At 42.6% G+C, this 15,300-nt stretch overlaps 1 long non-coding RNA gene across 1 annotated transcript; it reads left to right on the forward strand.

Annotated features, from left to right (window-relative positions):
* The first annotated feature begins 7,680 nt into the window (after window positions 1-7,680).
* LOC104914628 lies at window positions 7,681-15,295 on the forward strand. Its single transcript, XR_796084.3, has 3 exons — window positions 7,681-7,947; window positions 11,610-12,161; window positions 13,569-15,295. It is a non-coding gene; the product is annotated as an uncharacterized LOC104914628 (long non-coding RNA).
* The last annotated feature ends 5 nt before the right edge of the window (window positions 15,296-15,300 follow it).

Here is a 15,300-nt window from a genome sequence, read left to right on the forward strand (position 1 = left end):
CACTGTGTATCATAGTGTATGTTTCACTTTGGTCGGGATGATGGGATGCATCCTTTTCCTAGTCAAAGACATGATGGGACAGGGTGCTCCAGATAGGTGCTGTTGTTTTCTATTGATTTTTCCACCAGAGCTATTGGCTTTGCCACAAACTTCCATCTGTCTCGTTGCTAGAGAGTAAAACATGCTTATCTGTTTCACTGGGCAGTTCTTTGCCATGTTATGGACGTTACATTCATCTTGCCAAGACTCCTCTGATCTCTGCAATGTTCTCTTTCTATCCCACGTTTTAAGAGCATGACCACCACCCCCTCCACATCCACAGTAGAACACGCTCCTTTTCTTTTTCTTTTATTTCTTCTTCCCAGTGTTCAGAACAAGTGTTTGGCCAGAGGCAACCCCAACCTGAAGTGCGCAAACGCAGCAGTGTCTTGAAGAGAAGGGAGAGGGACTGATAATGAGAATCCTTCAATAGAGAATAGGTAGAAAACTTTTTTTGACTTTACCTGATCTAATATAAATTCTGCTGCAGTGCATTTTTTGCTTCAAAAGGTTTTGAACAACTTTGGCCAGGTAGAGTGACATTTGAAAACTGGTGGAGTAATTAAAAAAAACAAAAACAAAAAAACAGAAACTGAATGTTGTTATGGTTTAACCTCGCAGGCAGCATCCAGGCTCACTCTCCCCTAGTGGAATAGGGAAAAGAATCAGGAAAAAAAAATAGAAAAAAAAAAAGTAATGCTTGTGGGTTGAGATAAAGGCAATTTAATGGGACAGAAAATGAAGGGAAAATAATACAAATACACACAAAATGAGTGACAGACAAAGCAATTGCTCACCACCCATTAACTGATATCCAGCCAGTCCCTGAACAGTGTCAGCCCCCACACAAGCTCCCCCAGTTTTGTAGTTCAGCACGACACCACCCGGTACAGGACATCCCTTTGGCCAGTCTGGGTCAGTTGGCCTGGCTGCATTCCCTCCTGGCTCCTTCCATCCCAGCTCCATGCTGGCAGGGCAGCGTCAGAAGCTGGAATATCCCTGGCTCTGTGTAAGCCCCGCTCAGCAACAACTTATACATCGCTGTGCTATCGACGTTCTTCTCATCCCACGTTCAGAACACAGCACTGTACCAGCAGAGAGGAAGAAAATTAACTCTATTCCAGCCAAAATCAGGACTATTTTTAACAAAGTACTAAGAAACAGTCTTCTCTCAGTGGTGTATCTGTCTCAGAAATACATATCTCTCTTTAATAGCGCAATTTTTTAATGCTTATGATCACTTCTCAAATTTCTAGGGACATTTTTAGGCAACAAAAGTTAGTCTTAAACATTTAGAGCAATGCCGTGAAAAGAAAAAGTACCTGCAACTGTTAATAAGGTATTAATGAAGTCTTCACTACAAACTCTCAATTTATCTACAGCAGCAGCCAGAAAACTCCTTTGAACAATGGAGAAGTTTTAAATAATGCATGCAAAAGCAATTCTCAGGCAGAATGAAATTTAAAGCATTTTTTAAGGTGGTACCACTCCTCTAACTTCAAAACAAGCCCAGATCTACTGGATTAGGGAGCCTTCCCTGATTCCTCACATTTTGGAGGCTTGTTTTTCAGATTTTTCACACAGAGCAGTACCGGTGAAGGCAGTTCCCAGTTTGCCATTTGTTCCTGCCCTCAAGGTGTCCCCATGACTGCTGTCCCAGTGTAGCTGCTAGCGATGCTGACCAGTGCAGTGAATGAAGGAGCTGATCTGAGCTTAAAATAACTTTGTTTGTAGGAGCAAGGAAAAAAAAAAAAAGAAAGTCAACTCTGCTGCCCAGAGAAATGCCTGTGGGATATTGTTTCATAGTCGGTGACTTCCCTCAGTTTGGAGTGTATTTCCTGCCGTACGTGCCTTTACGCAGTACACAGGGCAATGCTGGTACACTTAATCCAAGCATTTCTTTCACTGACATTATCAGTTTAGGTAGTTCCTACCTCATTCTGCACCCCAGCTCAGTTTAGTCTCTAAAATAAACCAGCTGTTTGGAGTGGCTACACAAACGCCCATGCCAGTCCAACATGAGCAGAGCTAACTAACCCCAAGCAAGTTAGACAGAGACCTGGACCTGCTGCAGCTGGCACTGCTGCTGAAGGAGCCTGTGCAGAGCCACAGCACTGTTCCCTGGGCAGGCAGGGGCAGACAGGAGAGTGAAGGATGCTTACCCACACTTTCTCAGGGTAGGTATGCCCCAAAGTACACATTACACAAACCTAGAGGAGAAATTGGGAAATTTCAAGAAAATTTGTGTAGTCTTCTGTTGCCTGTAAAACTGCATCAGGTGTTTTAGCACTGTCTGTCTTTCCTCTCTCTGTTTTGATACAAAATCTTACTTCAACAAATAAAGGAAGTTGCTAGTAATAAAAAATATGATTATTAAGCTGGACAGCATTTGACAGCATATTTACCAAATCTGCAGCACTTTGTTCTGTCACTACCTATGCTGAGTACACCTCTAAACTTATTCTTAAGAAGAATTTAACTTACATGAATTTAACTTACATGAAGAATTAAAAGGTAATCTGATGAAGAGCTTCCCTGTTCTTTGGTTAGTGTATTGCCATCTAAGCCTTGCAGTCTCCCCTCATCTCCCTCCTTTCCTAGATAGGTAGAGGCTGATAGAATGTTGAGGCCAATAGTATGTACATAATGACTTGGGGAAGCCTTAATGAAGAGCAGGTTCAGATTGATCCCTGCAATGATGCCTGAAGCATGTTTGAAAACTTCAAAGGGGTTCACATCTTGCCACAAAAGACTGTTTACAGAAAGCAGAGATTGTTTACAGAAAGAATATACAGAATCAGTTAAGTTTTACAAGCTATTACCATAGAAATAGGGATATAAGGAGAGGACTTCACCAGTTCAAGCATATGCTAGTCCTTGTCTGAAGCAGCTTGTGATGCTTTTCTGGTTTTCTTTGGTGGAGTCTTCTTTTTTCTTTCCTGCAATAGTTTAGAGACACGATCAAGTAAGTAGTCACCGGTGTTGGTGGGAACTGAAGAAGTACAAGCATAGTTTTGTCCCTATTTCCTCTGTTACGCTCAGATCAGACACGAAGAAGAATGATCTCATGAACTTCACATGGCTTTTATCTCCATCCCCATGGTGAGTGCTTCCCTAGGACATCGCTCTAAGAGCTGCTTGCAGCTCAGGCCCACTGCAGATACTTCTTGAGCTGGGGTCAGGGCCCAGGAACTGGTGACCTGAGTGCTGCACAAGGCTGCCACTGAGAGGGAAGGAAGGGGGAATGAAAGTAAGGGCAAACAGTGGAAAGAACAAAAGTACTAGTTAGTTTTACATCTGTAGGCTCCCGACACGTCTGTTGGCTGGCTGAAAAAAGCTATACTCAACCCTTGCAATTGCTGCTGCTGCTGGCTAGTACCTAGACCAGAGCCTGGTGAAACATCCAGTCCCTCACTTCCAGCCTCAGGCCCATACCTCAGCTAAATGTTCACGCTGAACCAGTGAGTCTCTCAGTCTGCCACGTGCCTCTTGTGGCTGTGGAGGATTTGCCCTGGTCACGCTGCGTGTATGGGATGGGTCAGATCTTTTCTGGCATTTTAAGGAGGTGTCTTGCCAGTGTTCTCCCCTCTGGTGCAGGCAGGTGTGAACACCTGACAAGCTTTGACCTTTGAAGGTGGTGGTTGTGCAACATAATGCAGCCACCAAAAGTGTTCATGTTAAGCAGCCATGGCCTCAGCTATCTGAGGAATGCCCAATGTTGCTAGCACTCCTTATTAAGGGAGAGCTCTATTTTTAAATAGTTAATACTGAGAGGCAGCACTACCTATATGCTGCAGGCTTGGCATTTGCAGAACCCTGTCCGTTTCAAAACAAAAGGAAGATGGAAATTCTCAGAACATGGAAAAATTCAGGCTCAGGTTCTATTTTTCATATCCCTGCAATCCTTGCTAGTTTGGATTTTAAAAACCTTAATCACTTTTAACTTTCTGCATTCAGATCTTTCCATCAACCCCAGTGGACGCCACCTTATATAACCTCCCACTCTCATTCCCCAAATCTACACACAGTTTTGCCTTCTCAAATGCTGTTTTCCATGCTCCAATTAGATTAAGGGCTTGCCTGCACAGGAAAACTGCACGACTATTCGTTTGCAGTTTGTCTTAAAGGAATTATGTTAAGCCTGGGCAAAAGGCCATGTGGATAACCTGGTATTCCTTTGCAGGAATATAAATGGCTTGTTTCAAGTTAGATCAGGTCGATCAGGAAGAACTTGCAAAGCTACACCAGAACAAAGAGAGTCCAGCACTTTCTACTGTGGATTGTGCCCTCCAAATGGGAAGAAATGGCAGGTCAGGGTCTTCACCTCAGCAGAAGACACAATCCATGGGACAGAGGTTAAATACTTAAAAACACAGCCTTTTACAAAATCGATAAATAATATAGTCTTGCCCAATATGAAAAAAGTCATACGTATCCACTTATTGCCCCTCTTTGATCACTCTATGAATGCCTGGACTGTACTGGGTTATGAACAACTTGCAGTTTTCCAAGTCTATCTTTCTCCTGTAGGCAGGGTCAAAGTAACAGGAGATGAAGGAAGATGAAACGAGGCAGATTTCAGCGGCAGGGGGGAAAAAAAAATCAACGAGAGGCACATGAGTAAATCTTGGATGCTGTTCATTCTCATTTTGAACTGGTTTGAACTGGTAAGCTAGCAATTATCTAAATCCAAATAGGCACCCAGTCAAGATGGCTCCTATATTAAGCAGCATTAATATTATACTTTGAAGAAGGCACTAGTGCTCCTTCATATGGTTTCTGTAAACTTCTTTCTCTTCCAATTCCCTTTCTAAATGCCTCGAGGGCCCATGAGCCAAACACAGTGCTGGTCTTCAAGCGAAAGAGCGAAGGCTCCCTTCCTAGTTTCCTCACCGTTCCCGTCCCACATGTGTCCCTCACCCACTGAGGGGTTTCCAACAGCCGCGAAGGAGTGAAAGCGATACAGAGATTTATAACGATGACTGGAAAGGTTCATATTGGTGTGAGGAGTGGGGAGGCCTGGGGGTTGAGGCCCCAGTGGGAGCGCTCAGCAGAAAGGGCTCTGAATGCCTGTGTTAATGACACCTGATTAGCAGGTCATCGAGACCTCGGGGCATCTGCCCGCTGCTTCACAAAGACAGATTTGGAGACAAAGAAGAGTGATTAGTCCCGATGGCTCCCGGAGCCGTGCCTGCGTGGAGATACTGTCAACTCTGAAAAGACACAAAAAGATGTCCAAACCTTGTTCACGGCAACCAGCCTAAGAATTCACCCAGGAGCCAGGAGTCATGAGGGTTTTGATAGATGGCGTCCTTTCTCCTCCTTCGCAACAGATTTGGACACAATTTTAATGGTGGTGGGATTTGAGTGGATGGCTTGAGTACACCGGCTTGTGGCTGGACTTCTTGAGCACCGCACACTTAGCGTGAGTTTTGTTTCAGTTCTTATTTTAAATAAAGTCACTTTGCCTCTTCAAGTTTTCTTGCATCCCTGATATTTTCTGCATGTGTTCCAATAGTATTTCCTATTGAAGGAGCATTAAAAAGGAGCACTCAGCTTTTTCAGTCATCTCTCTTGTGATTGCTGCAGAGGAAAAAGTCATAATTCTTTTTATGTTAGGAGAAAACTGTCTTTTTTAACTGTGTTTGGTTTTTTTCTTGCTCAGATGAGTTCTTCAAAGACCACCCTTCCTCCCTTTGCTCACTTTGGCCAGCTGTGCAGCTGATGTAGCTGATGTTCTGGTGCACTCCGTTGCAAGAGGTTATAACGCTTAGGCTTCAGTTTGACATCACACCCTTTGCAGCTAACACATCATGTAAGTTAGAGGGGAGGTGAGACACCTAGTCCATCACACTGCTTTAAGATTAGGAAATGTCCCTTTACTCCGCATGGATGCTCTCAAACTGGATCTCCAGAACAACTGCATTCCTAAACTGGGGGAGGGCTCCCAACCCCAGCAGGAACTGCTCTCTCCTAAGAGGCAGGGAAGCAGGAGCTGTTCTCTCTTCTTAGATCGACTTCCTGGCCATACAGCCCTTTGTCTAAGAGATGGCGTGGTGCTTCTGTTCAGTTCAAAGGAGTGGCTGCATAGCTTCTTGTTGTGTGGCACTTCTCTTTACGCTAACTTAATTTTCCTTGTACTATAAGCTCATTGCTTTTTAGACTACTCATAATAAACAGGAAGAGTTGCTTATTTCCTTCCTCTTTGCAGCTTTGTTTTATATATTTGTGTAATGGTATCTTGTCTCTTCTCAGACTTTTCAAGACTAAATTATTCTTCATAGGTCCTTACAGTCCACACCTTCTGAACTTCCAGCAGAGCAGTAGCTTTACATTTGCCTGGAAATAGTGTTTATGAACTGACCTGAGTAACAGGCGTGGATACTGAGACTTTTGTCTTCACAGGTTAGATGCTCCAGTGGTAGGTGTAGCGAGAAGTCCATACCTAACTTCTGATTTGGAACATCTCTAGAGGCACAAATATTATGTGGTGTTGAAATTTACCTAAGTGTTTGGGATTTTCTCTAAAGTCGTTAGCCTCTAGGCTGTTTCAGACTATTATGATTTGTCTGTGCCAGATGTGGTAGTGTTTTTGTGATACAGACAAAACATCTCAGTAGCAACAGTGGTAACCAACTCATTTTGCACAAATTACCAACTCTGTGGAGGCAGAACATTCGTTCAGGCAAGACTCATTTTATCAGCTGTAGATGGCTGTAGATAAAGGCTCTCTAGCCTAGCTAGAGCCCAGAACAAGGTTACAGCCACTGGAAAGAAAAATCACACTCTGAGGTGATGAATCATCTCATCCTAAGGTAGATATCTAAACCAGATCAGATAAGACATGCCTTAGTCAAGTGTCAGTGGTGCAGCAGATGTCGAGATAGATATCTAAAATTAGATGAGCTGAAAGTCACATGCTGAGTTCATTAAATTGATGACGCATAGGTCAAAAGCACCACTTCCTGTTAGGAATCCTCAGAGCACACCTTTTGCTTTTTTGAATTTACAGACACCTTGGAACAATAAGATACAATGGCTTCTGAGAGATGTATCAAGGTCTGATGGCTGAGACTTCTCAATGATTTTGAAAATGAAAAGTAATGTCTTCATTTTTAACTAAGTATTCTAATACTTACAAAACTTAATAATAAACATTTTTCAGAACAGGAATAGTTGCTTTTTAACTTTTGTTCATGCCAGCATGTGGAATTGAAAAAGCAAGCACTTGGATTAGGAAACACCATGGCTAAAATAATGACATTCTGCAGAGAGGAATTTTGGGGTTGTATTCATTTGATACAGTTGAACTCCAAAGATTTATCTTGCAGAGTCTTTGGAAAATGTGCACTTGAAAATATTCTTTTTACTACCATTGAATTGTCTTCATTTACTTCCTCTCATTTTTATTACTTAGTTAATAGTTTATAATTAAGAAAAAAACCTTCTTGTGAAAGCACATCTCCTGTCCCACTGCTGTCCAAATGCATATATAACCACTTGTTTGTACATTTACAGGTGTTGGTTAGTTCTGTGCAGATATGGAATGTGGTTAAAGTTTTATAATGGAAAATCTGACAGGCAGTTAACTAATCCATGAGTCATATTTCGTAAGTGCCTAAAGGTCTGTGATGTTCGACCTTCATTTGATACCCTTGCCATCACGGAGTTATACATAACCCATCTGAAGAACATTCTTTATATAGATGACTGCATGCTGCCCTTTTATACCTGCAAGAATGAACATTGCACTTACTGAAACAGGGAAGTCTACTGCCTGCCTTTCCACCCCTCTCTCTCTGTGGCTGTTTGCAGAACTACAGAGGTACACTGCAGGAAACTGACTTAAATGACAGCAGTGGAAGACTTTCTGCTTAGTTTAAGTCCTCTGTAGGGCCTTGCTGAAAGGTAAGGAGAGGGGTGGGGAGCTGTTTTTGGATTCTACTTGTCTTTATTTTGAAGGATTTAATCATCAGTACAGCTCTAATAATGTACATAGCATTGGAGCTACCAATACTAACAGAACTCTGGTGTTTTTACCTGTCTGTAGCTCAGTTGGGCTTAAGGCAGGCCAGGCAGATACAGAATGAGACAACCTTTTGTCAGATGATCCCAAATGGGAAATGCACCTTTACTGACAACAGTGGAGGTTTGCCAGCATTAGCAATGTCAAGGTGTTTATAGAAAGTCTTGATGTATAAAGAGCCCTTCTGGAGAACCTACTACTTTATTCCTCAGCCAAAGGATAGAAAAGCACTATTTGCTTTTTTGAGTACCATAAAGCTGTTGTGGTTCAGAACTTCTTAAGTTGCCTAGTATGACAGTAAAGAATATTGGCACTGCTGTTATATTCAGAGCTAAAATAAGGCAGACACATGACTTTAGCAAGCGCATGTGAAGTTTGCACATCATAAGTCACTGCAATAAAGAAACCAAAACAAAATCCTGGTGTGTCGTTAAAGCTGGAATATGTTTTCCATAAAAAAAATTCCTTTAGGTTTGATTTGACTTCTTTTTCCACACCTATGGAACTGTAGAGTATCTCAGGAATATTAGCTAATTGCCTTTTCAAGACTGAAAGTTCCAATCTTCCTGAATGGATCCAGTATAAAGTATAACAGAAGGTTATCTTATTTTTTCAAACACTCTAGTAACAGCAGCTTTTAATGCACTGCCAAATACTAGGCAACAATTAGAACAGCTGGGAAGACAAATCAGAAAAAAAGTGGAGAAAAAGAGCAGTGTCCCAAGCTTTTATTTGGCTGCCATTTTAAGAAGCGCACCCTTTGCCAAATAACAATTTTGTAATTGTGTTTTAACATCACAGCAGACGTTAGGGGTGATGTATGTGCAGCATGCGAGTTCCTTGCTGTGTGCTGAGAACTGCCCAGTGAGGGTCTGGCACAGTGGCAGGGGAAAGATATACACAGCCTGCCTATAGGCACCAGCATGGAGGTTAGTCATCCTGCTGAGTCAATGGGAGACACCAGCACCTCCAAAGGGTGCTTCTGCCTACTTGTCATCTAAAGTTAGAGAGCTAAAGTTGTTTGCTAAAAAGGAGCTGAGATGAGGGAAAGGGTTTCACAGCAGATGTATCTGCCTGCTTGTGTGTTAGCAATTCTACCTCTTCACGCATCTCTATGCATTTGCATAGAGAATGATTCCTGGCTGGTATTTTCAAGAAGTGAATTCCCACCTACCAGAACATGATAATAGCTCGTGTTCCTTATTTACAGAGCTGTAGAAGTATTGACTTGTCAGTCACAAATTTCCAGGCATCTAGACTCTATTGCAACAATCAGGAAGAGTTAGGGATTTTCCAACCTTGCAAGAAACCTTTCCAAGAAAGTCATCAGATACAGTTGGATAAACACACAGTGAAACTTGTAAAACTCCAGGCAAACTGACAGCACGGTCAGAATTAGAAAGTCTGAGCTTTTTTCTGATGTGATGCTAGTCATGTAACTAGTGTTGAAATAAATCTGGTTGCATGGGAACTGTTGAATCACAGCCTGAACCTCTGATTGATCACCTGAGGTGAGCCCTGAGTCAGCCACGGGAGCACAGATGAAGGCAATTCACCTGTGCTGCCGGAAGGGGTGGAGCCTGGCTGCACCTCTCCTAGACCCCATTTAAGGGCTGACTGCCACTGAGGAAGGATCTCTCTCTGGAGATTGCTCTTTGTGGAGTTTCTTGTGAGCCTACAACACTGGTGAGCACTTTTCATTTAACTCTTCTTTTCCACCTTAATAATGTTACTAGCCTAACTTCTCTGCATGCTTATTGATCTTGCAATGCTATACAATGTCTATATACTTATTGATCTTACATGTAGTGCAAGCAGCATACCCTAAGCTCTAGGAGCCTTTAGTTTGGAGGGCTTTCCATCCTGTTCTACTGTCTCAGGCCACAGCTTTGTAGTGTCTGAAAGTGTGCTGAAAGACTTGTGTTGGTATCATTTGGGGCTCCTGCAGGAAGAAGAGCCCAGCTACGCAAATCCTATCAGCAAGGTAGGCCTGTTGAAACAAATGCAACGTAATAAAATGCACTACAACACTTGTCTGGTGGCCTGACGCACTGCTTTCCCCACTTGGCCTGCGGTATCCACTGAACTCAGTGTAATGATCTCCAGCAGTTTATCCTGGCTTTGGGTCATGGTATTCATAGCAAATGTTTGTTTCGGAGTGCCAAGAAGATAGAGGAGCTGTGTTTGTACAACTGTTCCACAACACATTGCACTCTTATTTTGGCTGACTTTTTTGTATTTTAAAAAAATGTTTGTCTCTATAACAAGTCACTTTCTTTCTTTAACCCCAGGAGAGAATTTTCCATTCTGTCCATCCTTCCTCTTTTTATTACAGCATTTGCTATAATTGTTAAATTGTAAGAACATTGTTACATGGTTCTCTCTTTCTCTTAACTATTCCTGGCACTGAGAATTAAAAGAAAATATACCTTTTTAGTTCTGTGTGTAGCTCCACTGGCTTATTTTCATCTTTTGGTAGACAGCTTTTCAGGCTGTTAACTTTCCCTTATCATCCTTGTTTCCTGATTCCCTAAGTTTGTGTAGAGACTGATGCTGCAGCAGGGCAAGGTAAAGTACTGAAAAATAAGTAAAGAACTGTGACAAAAGAATAGGCGTTGCCCCAGGGAATCATATACTAAAACATCTGGAAAAACTTCTGAAAAACAGACCAGTTTTGAGTTGACAGTGTCCGTTTAAGAACAGTTAATGTTGAAAGGTTCTATGACCAAATTTTGGCTAAGCACAAGTTTTCATGAGTTTTTTGAAATATAAAACACTTATACAGACTAAGATAGATAGTACTGAAATATCTCACAGTCATTATGTACAATTTCTGTGTGATCCCTTGTCCAGATTTGTGATGATCGCTTGCTATGCTGGCAGAACTTAAAACATTGTGGTTTTGTCTTAAATACTATAATTAAAAACAAGATGATTTTCATGGGACGAGAATAATCCGTAATTCTTTTGAGAGCTCAGTCTTTTAAGCAGCCTTATCTAAGATACAATCTTCATTGACCCAAGCATGCAGACACATTTTTTTACACTTACTGATGTCTTCACTGAGGAATTACACACTCTTAGGGTTATTTCAACCTGATATCTTTAGATATTTAATCTCTCACTAGTTCTTCACACTTTGTGGATGAATGGATGTTCCTTATCAACAGAGCAGACCATGCATTACAGCAGTACTCAGTGAGGAGTAATTACAGGGGACAGTAGAAAGTTAGCTCCTCGAATGGGAATTTCTTTGCATTGGAATACTTACCTATTTTGATGTCTAATGTTTAATTAGCACTGTTCCTCTACAAATAGATTTCTGCTGTGCAGAAGCTTTTAACTCGCTCTTAAAAGTTTTGTTCTGAAAATGATTCATGTAAGGTATTTGAATCTTGAACCTGGTTTGTCTAGTAGTATTAATAACCTGGGGCAGACAGTGTTTATATGGTACCAAGCACCATGACGGCACTTAGTAAATAATGAAATAAATCATGGATTTTGTTTCTGTTTAAACACTGTGCTTACTCTCTTTGTATACCAGTCTGGATCCTGCTCAACAGCCTCATTTGGGTGAAACTGCATACTGTGCCAGTTTTATTCCAGCTCCATTAACGTATGGCAACAATACAGACAATGCATTGGCTGACAAAGAACTCGATCCTCCTCCGGATTAATGTGGCAAGGTTTTTGCAGTGGGGTGGCCTGCAAGAAGCCCAGCAGCTGCCCCACGTCAGATCGTAGCCCTTGTAGGAGCGGCCCAGGCCTGAGCTGCAGCCCATGGAGAGCAGCCTGCAGAGGGGCAGGAGGGCAGAGGGGCTGCCCATGGGGAGCCGTGTGGAGCAGTGCCTGAAGAGTGGGCTCCATGGTACGGAGCTGTGTTGGAACAGTGCTGGGAGTGCTGTAGCATGTGGAAAGCCCATCTGGAATCAGACCAAAAGGATAACATCTCGTGGGAGAGACCCAAAAAGAGCAGAAGCAGAGAGCGACTATGGAGGAGCAGAAGAGATGAAGCTCTATGGATTGACCGTAGCTCCCTTTCCCTGTTCCCCTGCGCTCATTGAGGGAAGGAGGTAGAAGTTGAGCCTGAAAAAAGGTGGGTGGAGGAGAGATGTTCTCACTCTGTTTTTATTTCTCATTGCCCTATATACTAATAGGCCATAAATATAATTAATCTTCCCCAAGTAGCCTATTTTGCTTGTGACAGTAATCACTGAGTGTTGTCCCTGTCTTTCCCTCAACCCATGAGCTTTTCCATTGTATTTTCTCTTTCTGAAGAGAAGTCAGAAAGCAGCTTGGTGGGCACCTAGTGACCTGCCAATGTTATCCCACCACAAAACATTAAAATCCCAAGTCCTTGAGCCTGCGCTAAGAATATAGAATCATAGAATCACAAGATTGGGAAGGACCTACAAGATCATTTAGTCCAACCATCCTCCCATAACCATTGCTACCACAAGCTACTAAACCGTATCTCATAGCTCCTTATCCAGACGCCTCTTGAAAACTGCCAGGGATGGAGACTCCACACCTCCCTGGGCAGCCATTCCAGTGCCTGACCACTCTCTGAGAGGAAAAAGTTTTTCCTTATGTCAAATATCCACCAGACTCCTAGTTTGTGTACAAGTAGATGAGTAAGGTAGAAGAGGAAAGTGATGAATGCATTCAAAATAACAACTATAGTACACAGGAACCATTGTGTCCAAACTCACTGCCCTGCTCCGGACTGTGAGATGTATTCTGAAAATACAGTTGTTATACCAGTGATGGATGGGGTACCCAAGCACATGAGAGCCAACGTAGAATTGGTGGTGTGAAGAGAACTCATGTTAATTAACTGTTATAAAGTACAGAGTGGAGAGAAACTGGAAGGAGAAGCATTAAATGCACTCTACAATGTTGGCCTTTCAGACCCACGTGCAGGTGCAGAAGCGGAGGGTGGATGTGCTGTAGAGGGGAGCTGTGGGCTTCCCTCAGAACAGCTTGAGAGCATTTCAGTAACCCCAGCATTTAAGATATGTCCCAGGGAAATCATACTGCAGCTGACTGCCTAGGTCACATATGTTTTTAATAGAAACATTGGAAATTGTTTCAAGATTGAGGTGCGTACATGTTAAACATTGAGTATGAGCTGAGGAACACACAGAACAGTACTAAATTGGTTTCTTGTACAGGCTGACAAAACACTCAGGATGCATCCTAATTCCAAGTGCTCCCATAAAAGGCCGGGTATCCTTATACTCTCCAACCACCAAATCAATCTTAAACCTTTAGGTGAGGTTGCTTAACTTTCAGTCTGATTTAATCACTTTTTCCATCACGAATTGGCAAAACTGAGAAATAGTTTGTGTCTAACTTCAGCATATTTTATATGTTTGTGATATCTGTACTTTTTTATTTTCAATGTATAACTAATAAAAAATAATCCCCATATGCATTTATTGTGGAATAATAGTACTTACAGGAATCAAAAGATTAGTACTACGTGTAGTCTTTATTGCAGAAGGAGTAACACTGAGGAGCCTGGAGGTGGCCCGGAGGACAGGAAAGGACAACATTCAAAACTCCAGCACCCAGTGAAAGAGGAATTAAGGAATTACTCACTGAAGCCTCTACAAACCAGACTAAATGCAGTTGAAAGCCTTTGCCAACTCTGGAACTCAAATGAAAGTCTGCTATGTCAGAAGCAATAGCAGCCAGAGGGAATTGGGAAGGGATCAAGGAAGAGTGGGGTGGGAGATAAAATCTCAAAGACCACTAGGATGAGAGGTTTTCACCACCTTAGACATCATCACGTGAAGGCAGCGTGCCCTGTGGAGCCTTCATTGCCCAGCAGAAGTTACTGTGTTGAGCAGAGGGTTTCTTGGCCAAGCTAGGCAATCTGAGTCTGAACTGTTTGCTCTGTGATAGTAGCTGTAGCTGTACTGAGTGGTAAATGAGTGAGTAACGGCAAGCTGGCAGAGCTGAGGCTGCAGTAAGAGACACACACATATCTCGATGGTTCAGGCATGCCCTGTGTCAGCCGTGAATTCTGCAGTTTGTGTTAATAAGTGGAGCATGCAAGTTGTCTGCCATAAGGCAGGCGGCAGCCAGGCAGCTTGTGAAAATGGATGTTGTGGGGGCACCAAAACAAGGAGCTGAACATACTATCTCAAAAGAAATCTCTACAGAAAGAAAAAAGGGAGATACCATCCTGCATGTCTGGGCTAGTGTGAATTCATCAGGCTTTGTGTTTGAATGGGATCCAGGTATAGTGTACAAGTAACTCCTGTTTGTTCTGCTTGACCTAAATCCAAGTTTTGCTTTGTCAGGTTTTGTCCGATGTGTGTTCTGTTTCCCTGCTGTGTAGTAACAGTGCTAGAGGCTGGGTGTTAGCATTGGCAATCCGATGATTCAGTCACTCAAGTATGAAGGCCATATTGTGGCAATAGGGAGGAAGTGAGGACATGTAACCTTACCATGTGTTTTGTGGTGGTCGAAGGTTTCAGTTCATGCTGAAAGAATTCTTACTTGTGAAGTTTCAAAAGGATTAAATGCAGACTGTCCTTGCATTCTAGACAGCAGTCAGGCACCACAAGCAACCTGCTTCTCTGCCAACAATGTGTTTGGGGATATAATGCCTTGTTCAGTTTGTTATAAGTAGTCATTTTCCAGGATCGACACCTACCAGAGGTCAGCCATCCACTTCCACTGCCTCCCATTCCTTGGCAGCCATTCCTGCAGCAGGAATGCATGGGTAGCGAGAGTCCTCCAGCTGCCCTTCAGCTGTCCTCATCTTCAGTCTCTCTAGTTCGGGGGTCTCGGGCTGGTAAGAGAAGCACCTGCTATTTGAGACCCTGTCTTAAACAACCACATTGCCATAAATGAGTAAGTGTCCAGTGCTAAGAGTCAGGAACTGTAGCAGATAAGAAGACTGCTGGGTCAGAAGAGGAAGTCACCCTGGTATGGTATCTGTGAAGACACCAAATCCCACTCACCTCTGATGTTCATAACAAGTTTGAACTAAGCAAAGAACTTTACCCATGGGTGATGCTGAGATGCTGGTCATCTAAGAAGAAGATGTGAGCTTGGTGTTGAAGGCAGAGTGTGATACAATTGGTTGTAAGATATGAAGAGATAAATCAGGCAATTGAAATTGTGGTTGGGTCCCAAACATGGGTTGTGAGATTTTTTCCAAGTGGAAAAAGAGAGATTGAGGTTTGAAACCTAACTAAACAAATAATGAAAATACTAAA

The sequence above is a fragment of the Meleagris gallopavo genome, chromosome 1, assembly GCF_000146605.3.
Source record: "Meleagris gallopavo isolate NT-WF06-2002-E0010 breed Aviagen turkey brand Nicholas breeding stock chromosome 1, Turkey_5.1, whole genome shotgun sequence".
NCBI classification, from domain to species: Eukaryota; Metazoa; Chordata; class Aves; order Galliformes; family Phasianidae; genus Meleagris; species Meleagris gallopavo.